At 38.7% G+C, this 11,776-nt stretch overlaps 1 protein-coding gene across 1 annotated transcript in view; it reads right to left on the bottom strand.

Moving 5' to 3' along the window:
- Positions 1–1,067: 1,067 nt before the first annotated feature.
- The window catches only part of LOC309616012 (protein-lysine methyltransferase METTL21E), a 146,965-nt gene continuing 136,256 nt past the window's right edge, over positions 1,068–11,776 (bottom strand). Inside the window, exon 7 of the transcript XR_014237210.1 lies at positions 1,068–9,284. The gene's annotated coding sequence lies outside the window, so the exon portion shown is untranslated. The remainder of the gene's footprint in view (positions 9,285–11,776) is intronic.

The following is an 11,776-nucleotide window of genomic DNA, read 5'->3' as shown; positions in this document are numbered from 1 at the left end:
GTATTCATAGGTTTTAAAAGTTATTTGGGGGGTATGAAATCTAGTTGTTGTTTTTTTAATTCTAGTGTTCTAGCCTTCTATTAACTTGCTAAGTATTGCATTTAAAAGCCTGGTCAGTGTTATAGAGATGGTAGGGGAAGCTGAAGAAAGATCGTTTTTTCTGCGAATAAAATAATACAGACACAAACACACACACACAGGCACACACACATATAGTGCAAAAAGTAATTAAAAAGATAGTATCATTATTCAAAATTAAAATAGTGGCTTGGGATGTTTAAACACAAAGATTACTTGCATGTTGGACCAGCAGGGTTTTCAGCTAACTTATTGATGTTCATTCATTATATTGAATTATATTGATGTTCACTTCATTATAAAAGTTCTTAAGTCACCATGGTTACATCATTCTCAAACCAGGAGAATTTAACAGAATAGCTTTTCAAAAATAACAAATATGATTCAGTCCTTCTGCTACTGTGGATTTAATGACTTTTTTGCAAGTAGTCTCTTGGAACTAAGGAACGTTATAATGGCTACTAAATGTCTATCCTTTAAAGGAATCAGTAAGGACAATACAGATATTCATTAGGGACAAAATGAAACAGCAAGGGGCTTCCCTGGTGGCACAGTGGTTGAGAGTCTGCCTGCTGGTGCAGGGGATACGGGTTCGAGCTCTGGTCTGGGAAGATCCCACATGCCGCGGAGCAACTAAGCCCGTGAGCCACAATTACTGAGCCTGCGCGTCTGGAGCCTGTGTTCCGCAACAAGAGAGGCCGCAACAGTGAGAGGCCCGCGCACCGCGATGAAGAGTGGCCCCCGCTCGCTGCAACTGGAGAAAGTCCTCGCACAGAAACGAAGACCCAACACAGCCATAAATAAATAAATAACTAAATAAAATTTTTTAAAAAAATGAAACAGCAAGGTGGACAAGGTTATGAAATAACGTTAAGTGAAAAAATAAATTAGTATTTAATTATCTTTACACTGAAGTACATGCAAATGATACGGGTCAAAAGGAAAATGGAAACATGAAAACTGTTTAAGGAAATGGAAGTGAGAGATGATTTTTCAGTATATTTCTTTATTAGCATATAATATGTGAGAACCAAATAAACTCAAGAGAGAAAGAAAGAAACATTAAGAATCGCCTCGAGGGATAACCTGGGTTCGCACATGTCAATATACGGATCTGGGTGAATGTGGCTGGAGGGGGAGAAATACACGCCTCTACTGGTTTTAACATCTCCTGCCGCCTGTGCCTTTTCTTTTCCCAGCAGGTCCCAATAAGTCTCTGTTCCTAACCAGTGGAGCACAGGCTCTCCAGGTGTGGCCAACACTGTCGTCTGGTTAACCCAACACCCATTTCCGATTCCCTTCTCCCGTCCACCCCCTCAACTAAAAACTCATGCTCCCACTTTTATTTGCAGCTAGGTGGCCATATGCCACAGTTCTAGACAATTACATGTAAGCAGAAATGTCCAGGGAGATTGTAGTAAAGCCTTTGGTAATTTTTTATTGATGTTGCTGTGAGGTAGCAGATGCATCTGGCATTGCTCCTTCTTCCACATCCTTCTGCCTTCAAGACAAATGGGTGCCTGATGCCGCTCTAGGGACTAGGAGGGAACAAACAGGGAGCCGCACAGACACCAGCCCTAGGACCGCTGAGCCACTGAACCAATGCCAGCATCCACCTGCCTCCGGACTTACTGATATCTGAGAAGAATAAAACCTACTTTTTAAAGCTGCTGTTACCCTGACATGTTATTACTTGCAACTAGAAGCATTCCTAACGTATAGACCTGGTAGTTACTGTAAGTGGAGCTGTCTTGGGTATGACTTCCACACAAACATCTGAGGATATAGTGATGGTAGACAAGAAGAGGCTGAAAGTCGTAGGGGGACAGTCAAGACAAAGTTTCTCCAAATACAGTTTTGCTCGGGGCACAGCAAGGTGACAAGTTCTGTAAAGGCAATGAATTTTTTTTTTTTTTTTGGCCTCACCGCGAGGCTTGCAGGATCTTAGTTCCCCAACCAGGTATCGAGCCCAGGACCCTGGCAGTGACAGCACTGAGTCCTAACCCCTGGACCACCAGAGAATTCCCAGTAAAGGCAATGACTATAACATTTAGTTTGCCTATCTCTTATCACAAAAGAAGCTCAGTACATATCTGTGAAACTGAATACATTGGCCCTGAATCAGATTATGGAAAATGTTGCACATTTTCAAGCCAAAAGAATCTCCCCATAGGCTTAAAATTACAAGTAATAAACACGGAAGTTACAGATATAAGGACTAGGAATTTTTTGTATTATTTCCAAGTAGCTACTGCCAAGCTATGTGTTGGAATATTTCACTTTGTACTACATAGCACAATTATAATTTTTATTAATTCTTCCCAGACCATGCAAATTTCTTTAAAGTATATTTACACTGTTCATTGGCTCTAATGTAAACAAAAGTCCTACCCTACAGTGATCGGATGGGATTAGAAAGACAACACAAAAATTCAAATTATATAATTCTAATGTGTAGTATAGCATTTAAAGCTTTCAGATACATACTTATTACATTGGGTTTCCAACTGCACATAGAGTCATGACTCAGACGGTTCTTTTTTTGAGTAAATATGCATTAGGTGCAATTTTAAGCACTCATTATTAACTCAGCCAACCAGAACAAACCCATTAACAGTGAGCTTATCTGGTTTATCAAGTGAATCTAGACTAGGTTCTTAGGAATATGCTTAAATGTTATATTTATTCATTAGACCTCGCTAGAATCACAAAGTAACATATTCATTATGCCAGGGATTTTTAATGGACTGTTGCAAATGATGTTCTCCAAAATGCTGAAGTGATATAATACGATTAACTTTATAAGCCTGGTGTTAATTCTCATGATGTAAAGGGCCATGAATGAATCACCAACATTATAAAGAATTTTGTTACCTTTGGTCTCTAAGCTCCCTATATGATGTCTTCCCAAACTTCCAACCCCCAGTCTTCATTCACCTTCGAAACTTTGATCTCTTTCTTCTTTACCTGGAGATTCTACAGTTGAACCTGAGAAATTTCCTGAAAGCTGATGCTTCCCCCAGACCACCAGCCAAGGTCCACTGCTTGAGGCTTCTCCTAAATCCAGGCTCCATTGATTTAGAGCCTGAGGAGGTGAGAATAGAATCACTTCTCCAGCATGAACTGGTATCTCTAAAAAAAAAAACCATTTTATCTTACATAGCACATACCACATCGACCAAAATGCTGAAAATGATTTAATTTTCAGATTTGATGATCTCCTTATTATTCTCTACCCATAGATTTTATATCTGCAGTTATCACTTGGCACTTCCCAAAGGCTTACTTGGTTAGTGTTCTTTCTCCTTCCCCAAGCCTCATAAATAGGTAGGGTTTGATGAAGATTCATTGAATAACGGCTATTTTAAAGTACTATAGATCTTTAAAACACTCAAAGTGTCTTTATTCCTTTTTCATGCCACCTGGCCAAAAGTTTTCTTATTCTTGTGTTTCAAAAAGTCATTAGTCCTACAACATATTATTTCATAACTCACGAAATACACATTGGTTCCACACGTAAGTATCAGCAGCTCACTTGTAGTTACACCTTCCTGTTCCTACCTAGTGTTTCCAGGCTCACAGACATTTACCTAAGGCTCACACGTCACACTTCGCTGAATTACAAAATCCTTGGAAAGACCTTCAATGATGAGGGCAATTACCAAAGGGCACACTGCGATTATGCCTGTGTGTGTGCATTCTTGCATTCACACACGTTTCGTGTGTCTAATTAGTGCCAACAGGATCCTGATATTTACAGGGAAGATGTTTTCCATGAGAAACAACCCTATGCTTGCAAAGGTAGGATGCATCTCTGCAAAGGAGAGACCTTTGACTATAACGTTAGCGTGTGTCGTCCGTCTTCTGAACCTTGCTTGCCTTTGTTTATTGCACTCATTTCTGACAATTCAGAAAAGGCCATGTCTAGCAGTTAACATCTACTCAGCAGCTTCATTTCCTGAGCAAACGTGCCTTAAGGACCCTGCCCCACCTCTTCTACAACTCCCTTCTTCAAGGACTTGAGCATTTTATAGACTTGTAAAAAACTGTGTGATATCAGATGATGACGATATACATCTGTCATATACCTAAAGTTCTGTTCCTTCCACACTCCACCTTATCTCTTTTTTTATAACTCTATTTTATTGTTATTGGGATTACTGAATCATAAACCTAAGAAGAAAAAATGTTCCATTTAAAAATATCTTTTATACAATTTGGGGATTACACACATACTTTGAAGCTTCATCACATATTGCACAGCAGTTCTTTAAAATGTCTGTGTTGTATCACACAGCATGAGAGTATTTCAACCTCTCTTGCATTCCCCCCCCCCCAATATATAACTTCCATGTGGTCAGGGACATTTATACTCAATGCTACATAACCTTGGCACCTAATATAGTGCCTAGCTTATAATAGGGGCTCAATGATATTTGTTAAACAGAAGTATGAAAATCTATTGTTGAAAATATTGACACGTGAAACATTTTTCTTCTCCCATTTTCTTCCAATTATAAATCTCCTTATAAATCTTCCCATCTTTCAATAATCCCTTATACCATCTGTGACCATCTCCATTATTTACTTCTTGGCTCTATGCTCTTCAACTACAGTATAAGTACAGTCATCCCTCGATATCCATGGGATATCTGGATATCCAAAACCCCCAGAGATACCAAACTCAGGATGCTCAAGTCTCATATAAAATGTGGTAGTATTTGCATATAATCTATGCACATCTTCCCCTGTACTTTAAGTCATCTCTAGATTATTTATAATACCTAGTACAATGTAAATGCCATGTTAATAGTTGTAAATACAATGTAAATGCTATGTTAATAGTTGCTGATGTACAGCCAATTCAAGTTTCGCTTTTTGGAAATTTCTGGAATTTTTTTTTCCGAATATTTTTGATCTAAGGTTGCTTGAGTCCTTGGATGTGGAACCTGCAGATATGGAGATCCAACTATAATGCGTCACATTAAAATAGATTCAATGGTTTAACTTTACACTGTTAATGACATATATCCAGCCTTGATCTCTCATTTCAGCTCTAGTCCTGTAACTCTAATTGCATGTAGGGCATTGCTACTTTAAAGTAACATCTATCCTCTTTGTACCAACGTTGTATCCACTCACCTAATTTCATTTTTCCTATCAATAGCATTCTCCAAGTCAGCCCAGCTTGAAAATCTGGAGGCATCTTCTCCTCTTCCCTTTCCTTTATCTCCTATAGCCAACCAGTTAAAATGACGGGTCCAGTATGAGTTCAAAAAGCCTCCTAAATCCAGCCCCTCCTCCTTGCTTTCATCTCCATACTCCAATACTGGCCCTCATTTTCTCATATCTGGACAACTTCATTAGCCTCTTGGTTTCCCTTCCTCCAGTTTCTCTTCCCACCGAATACCCGTCCACCCAGCCTTTGACAGCATCTCCAACAAATATTAGGAGTCGACTACGATTTGTTCAATGAATGAATGGAAGAATGGATTCATGAATAAATGCTCTATTATATAAAGTGCCTTAGATCTTTAGTTCATTGTAGTCTACAATCTGACTCTAACTTTTGTCTACTATTTCCAAACTACCCCACCATCCCAGGTAGCTTTCCCTAAGCAGGCCAGAATCAAGTTTCTCTGGCTTTAAAAAGCACCCATCCCTCTTTACACATGCAAACTTTGCCCCAAACCTCCATGAATAGATGTCTAGAATGACTTGTGCCCCTCACTAGCCGTCCATATTCTCTGAATTCCTATAACATCCCCTATACAATAGTGATAAATTTTGGCATTCTATCTGCAAGGACACTTCACTATTTCTTTCCCATATGTCTTTTTTCTTCAGCTAGATTTACATAATCTTGGAAGACGGATGCTACGTCTTAAGGTCTTTGCTCAACTGACTATGATGATTTAAAGGACTATGCATTTCTTTAACTCTCAACAGGCTTCATTTTACCTTTGTAAGTATACAAAGGTATACTTCCTGCAAAGAATAAAAAGGAAACAAACTTTAAAGCAAAAAAAAAAAAAAAAATCTATACATAACAGGCTCCTGAAAGGAGAGGAAACCACATGTTCTACACCAATTAATTAACATGGAGCGTATAACTCAAGAGACCTTTATAAGTAGAACTTCCTAAACACTTCCATCTACAGCCATGAAACTGAGAAAAAGAAAAGAAAATCAGAATTAGAAGCAGAATATTTTATTGTTTTTATTATTGCTTTCTGAAATGCCCAAATTAACTTACTATTTATTAGCAGTAGGATGAAATGGGAAATATATATATATAAACTTATTCCTGTTGTTGTGGAATAACTATCTAGAGAAATTTATTTAATGTGATGGTTTTCTATTGCTTAAGAATAACAAACTGTACAACCTGTTTTTTAAAAGCATCCAGTAATAGTAAAGTCAAAAGACAGAGAATAAACAGAGACAGAAATCAGATATCAAAGAAAGTACAATATAATTTTATTAAGGATGTTGTTCTTACAACTCAAAAGTTGAAAATGCTCTTATCGGATAAGTTTCAAAGATAAGAAGAATAACTGAAGATAAGAGTTTATTTTTGACCCTCCAAGGACTAGCAGGCATTTAGTAAAGTATTAAAAATAATAAAGGAAATAACTCACATTTTTTGGCCTCAGGAAATACCCTGCTGTTTATAGAAATAATTCCCCAATCTTTATCCCTTGTTTTTTCAGATAATTATTTCAGTATTCATTTAGCTTTGTTGCTTAATAATAAGAGTTTCAGGGGAAAGATTCTAGACAAAAGGACTAATATGTAAACAGAGCAACCCCAGGCCATTCTGTGAGGTGAATTGTGCATCTTCTCCTCCCCTTGCATTCTGCTTCCTCTTCCTACCAGGTGCTCACCGTGGGTCATTAGAAGTTTCTAGTCTTATCTGGCATTCCTTCCCCAGAAAACTTATTCTCCAATAAGGCCGACCCTCTTCAATATTTTACCATCACTCCTCATATACACTTGACTCCACACCTTAATGTGAACCATTTCTGTAGCCTCTGACACCTTCTCCTCGCCTCTCCAGATATCCAAGTTTCGTCATCCTTGGAGGTTCCACTCGAGTCTCACCTCCTCTGTGGAGTCCTCCCTGATCACATCAGGGTCTTCAGAAATGCAGCAGAGCTGTAACATTCATACAAATGCTGTATCTTCTCTCCTCAAGTAGGTTTGCCTGTCCTGGTGGAATGATACTGTCGACGAAAATAATCAGTCAACAATCTATAATAGGAATAGACAGACAGGAGTTTTATTTCAGCCAAGCTGAGGACTATAGCCTGGAAGCCAGCCTCTCATATAACTCTGAGGAACTGCTCCAGGGAAGCACGGTTTCAGCACAGTTTTACATCTTGTCAGAACAAATAACACCAAACAAGTCAGAGATACATTCCTTCAAGGTTTCAGCAAAAGAGATCAGCACCTACACAGTGAGTCAGGATGGCCTTGGCCCCGGGGAAGGGAGTCATCATGGAAGGAGTCCCGGCCTTGGCATCCCAGGAAGGAAGGCATTTGATCTTCATTTTTAACGTGGACATTTTTTTACCTCTGGTCAATGCGCCCTTTCTTTTAATAATTCCAGCAGATGTACAATGTGCGTTTGATAGGCCACAAACAGGCTGTTTTAGTTAGCATAAAGTTCAAGTTAACTCATGTATAAGCCAGAAAGACTTCCCCATACTTCAATATGTGAACATTTCTTTTATCAATATCATGTTTTATGCTTCAAAAGACAAGTGATTGGGGCCCAAAACGTGAGCCTACCTTGTTTAAAATGCCTACCTCTTAAGTCTTCACATCTTGTTTACTGCCTTCTATTTTGGTGAGTTTTTGTGGAAACATGTCTTATCTTCCCTGACAATAGGAGAAGCATCTTAAGAGCAGAGCTATGTCTGATATTGTACGATTCAACCACCAATATGAGCAGTATCATATACGGACTAAGAAATAACTGGGAACTCGGGAAATATCTGTTGAATAAATGTAACATAGTGGTTTAGAGTTCGAGCATCTGGAATCTAAGTATGGTTCTGTCACTTGCTACCAGTGCAGTGTGACCCGGGGGTTGTTATTTATCCTCTACCAGCCTCAGCGGCTGCATCTGTGAAACATGACAGCATCAGCGATTTTCGGTACTGCTTTGGGTATTCGCAGGGTTGTAGTGCTTTTAGCAGTCTCCTTCCATCCATAACTGGGAGAACGGCCATGTCTGCGGTGAGAGACAATGCTTTATTTAAGAAATTTTAACTATCCCATTAAACTCTCTGCAGAAAATTTACTGACTCTAATCACAGTATTTTTCTGAAGTTTTCCTTCCAAACTGATAAAAGTATGGGAAAGCAATAAAAAAAAAAAAAGGAAACATTTATAATATATATGTTCACTCTTAATAACCCAAACAAATGATACTGCAAAAGTCTTTGCTGTCAAATATCACTTTGTAATCCTCTAGGGGTATCCAACCTCAGTTAGGAGCGATAGGCTGAATTCTAGAGACGGTTTTGTGGTGGTTCATTGCAGTCTTGGTGGAAGTCTTTAACCCACGACACTCACTTCAGTGAAAAGTTCAAAACCACCTTCAGTCATTTCACACATAACAACACGTACTTGCTTTGTGCTATTGCGGCTTGGCTGCAGCATGAAGCTACACCAAACATGGATCTGAGCCTCCAAGTGGCAGGCTTCTGGAAAGTTAACATTTGCTTATCTGCGTGACTCTCTGATTCTCACATGCCAAAACAATTAAAGAAGCAGGAGTGGGTTAAAAAGTGTCCTTTTTTTTTTTTTTCTTTCTAAGTCATTGCACACAATTCCTCTGCATAATTTGTTTTCCATTTTGCAGACTTCAACATCTTGTTTACCACCGCTCAGATGGACTGTTTCTATTTGGAAAAGGTTCTGAGTTTCTGTGAATTGATTAAGAGTGAGATTTTGCAATATAAAAGGTAGTCATTATTCAGTAAAAGAGGCATTGCCAATCCATCGTGAGTGTGTGCGATGAGGCACGTGCCCAGGAAGTGAGCTGACTCTGGACCTCTCATTCAGCGGAGCATTACTAATCTCTTGTGCAAACCTTGTCTTCCACGCATTGTGCTCGGCATTGGGAGTAGATCCATTTCCTTGCTTTAGGATCCCATATATTGTCTTTTGTATTTGCAATTTGTAATTAAGATGATCTGATTAGCAAATCAAAGAGAGAAACGTTACCATTCCAGAAGATCCATCTGAACACAAGAAAGAGTTTAAAAATCAACCTCTCAACAATGTGATACGGTCAAATTAACTTCCTGGCCGTGGTCTTTAAAGGTCTTCCATAAGAGCGCCTCTCCAACTTCATTATGTAACCCCCCCCCCCCGCACTCTTTCAAGCCATGAAATATATTATCTGAGCTAAAGTAAGTTAGTCATAGGCTCTATGCTATAAATGCATACTCGATTTAGCCCTTTTAAACTTTTATTCCAGTATTTTTTGCCATCCTCCTCCTCCTTGGAAAATACTTTTTTTCTACTCTGTGTCTACCAAATCGAGACCGCTTTTCTCAAATTCAATCAAATAGAATCATTTCTTCTAGAAAATCCTTTTACGCCAAGTTTCAGTCACGATGTTCACTCAAATAAAAGACATTCCACTCAATCTCATACAGTATCTAGATTATTCTAAAATATAAGTGTAAATATGCATTTACTATGCACCTTGCACAGAGCAGCTGTATAATTAATATCTAATGAATGCATAAAATTTCCTTCAATTTCTCATCTCTCTGCATGAAGAGTCTTTCCAATATACCATCTATCTCTATTAGTGTGCATTTTGGCATATCAACAGTTTTGTTACAAAGAGAAACCAATTACAAAGTTATAAAGACCATTAGAGATACTTAAAAAAAATGTGTGGGGTTTGTGTAAAGAGAAAAGTAAAGGTTTAGTCATGTAGTAGTATGAGCCATTTCAAAGGGGCCTTTGATTTTTAGAAGTGAGTCCTGGGAAACGTAGACTAAGACGAATAGAAGAGATGATTAACAAGTTAGCCCCAGTTTTCTAAGAAAACACACACACACACAACTGGTCAAATCATAAATGGTGTCTTTTATCCAGAAATTTCAGTAATGAATAGACAGATCCAGGAAATTTGCACAGAGAAAAATAGATTTCCACGTTAGTCACCCAATGGATGTAGATTAGCAAAACAGTTACAGTTCTAAGCTGGACTCCCAAAGGTCTCCTTGGCCAGAAATGGTGGAGGCCCATAGAAACTTCTCAAATTAGGCCAGAATCCTGGGACTGACCTGACACAGAACCATAGGGAAGCTGGAACAGAAGCCAACATTGACCTCAGCATGAGAGTGCTGAATACAAAACACCATCAAAATTTTAAGAGAATTACCCTTAACTACACAACAGTCAGAGGAGTGAGCAAGGATAAGAACGCATCTTTTTAACATACCTCTTCTGAGCTCAGAACATTGGCTCTTGCCTAATATCTGACAATAGAAAATATTATTTCACCCGTTTTGTGTCAGAATCAACCCCACGATAAGACCTTAAGTCAAAGCATGATAAGTGGTTGAGGCTATTTCTCACGTAGACACGGCAATGCTGAGGAACGTGAATGTTAAAAGGGAAAATAGCAGTTTGTAGGACCTAAACTGAGAAAACAGAATATTATTTATATAATATATATTATATAAATATATAATATATATATGTGTGTATATATATATAGCTTAACTTATTAAACTTGATGTTCCTTTCCATTGAATGCCTTATTAAAGGAATGGGAAAGAATCATTGCTTGGTTATTGGCCCCAAAATATAGTTTTCTGTCTAAGTGTATCTCAATACGCGGTCACTTGAGACAGTGACTCAGAATTGGGTGCTGAAGGGATTTCAGCAGAGATGCCTTCTTTATGACTTTGCAATACAAACGTACAAGTTAATCAAATGCCATGAAATTTTTCCTTGCTAATCTATGCAGCCAACACTGTATTGGCGAGTAGCTGTTTAAATTTACAGCTTCCAAGCAGGGGAAGTTTGCTGACAGGTAGGACACAGACCGTCTTAGGAGGAAAATACCCGCGAAAGCAATTTTTTTCAAGTTCTTAACATCCTATGCCCCACCTCTGCAACCAGTCCCAGGAAATGCAGCTTTTGAGTCGTGATGCACAATCTATTGGCTTCAAACCCTGCGAGAAGTTGGATGGGAACCGTCTTCGGACTTAACTATATCCTCTGTCTACCGTGTGACTCTCAACACATGCCTTTTTGTGTGCCTGTCCTCAGCTATCCCCTCTCAAGCATCCTGCTTCTGAGTCGGTGAGCTAGGTTCAGGAACCCCACATCCACCTTGCCCCAACCAAGTGGCTTCACTGTTGATCTTAACCAGTACTAATCAACTCAGCCCTTACATGTAAAGTAGACCAGACAGAAAGCAGCGTGTCCTCGGTCATCTAATTACATTACCTTCAGCACATTCTGTTCTTTTTTAATATTTTTTGATCTTTCACTCTTACTAAACTTAATAATTTAACACCATATCTGATTTTTTAAATTCTACATATACACACAAAAAAAGGGAGACTTGAGGGACGAGGTCAGACACATAAAAGTGTGATCTCCCCAGTCAGAGCCAAATTCCTAAAGGGTGAGCCCATTAAATGGCCAAACAAAA

This window comes from Balaenoptera borealis, assembly GCF_965194805.1.
Source record: "Balaenoptera borealis genome assembly, chromosome: 18".
Classification (NCBI taxonomy): Eukaryota; Metazoa; Chordata; class Mammalia; order Artiodactyla; family Balaenopteridae; genus Balaenoptera; species Balaenoptera borealis.
This window is presented reverse-complemented; position numbering and strand designations above follow the sequence as displayed.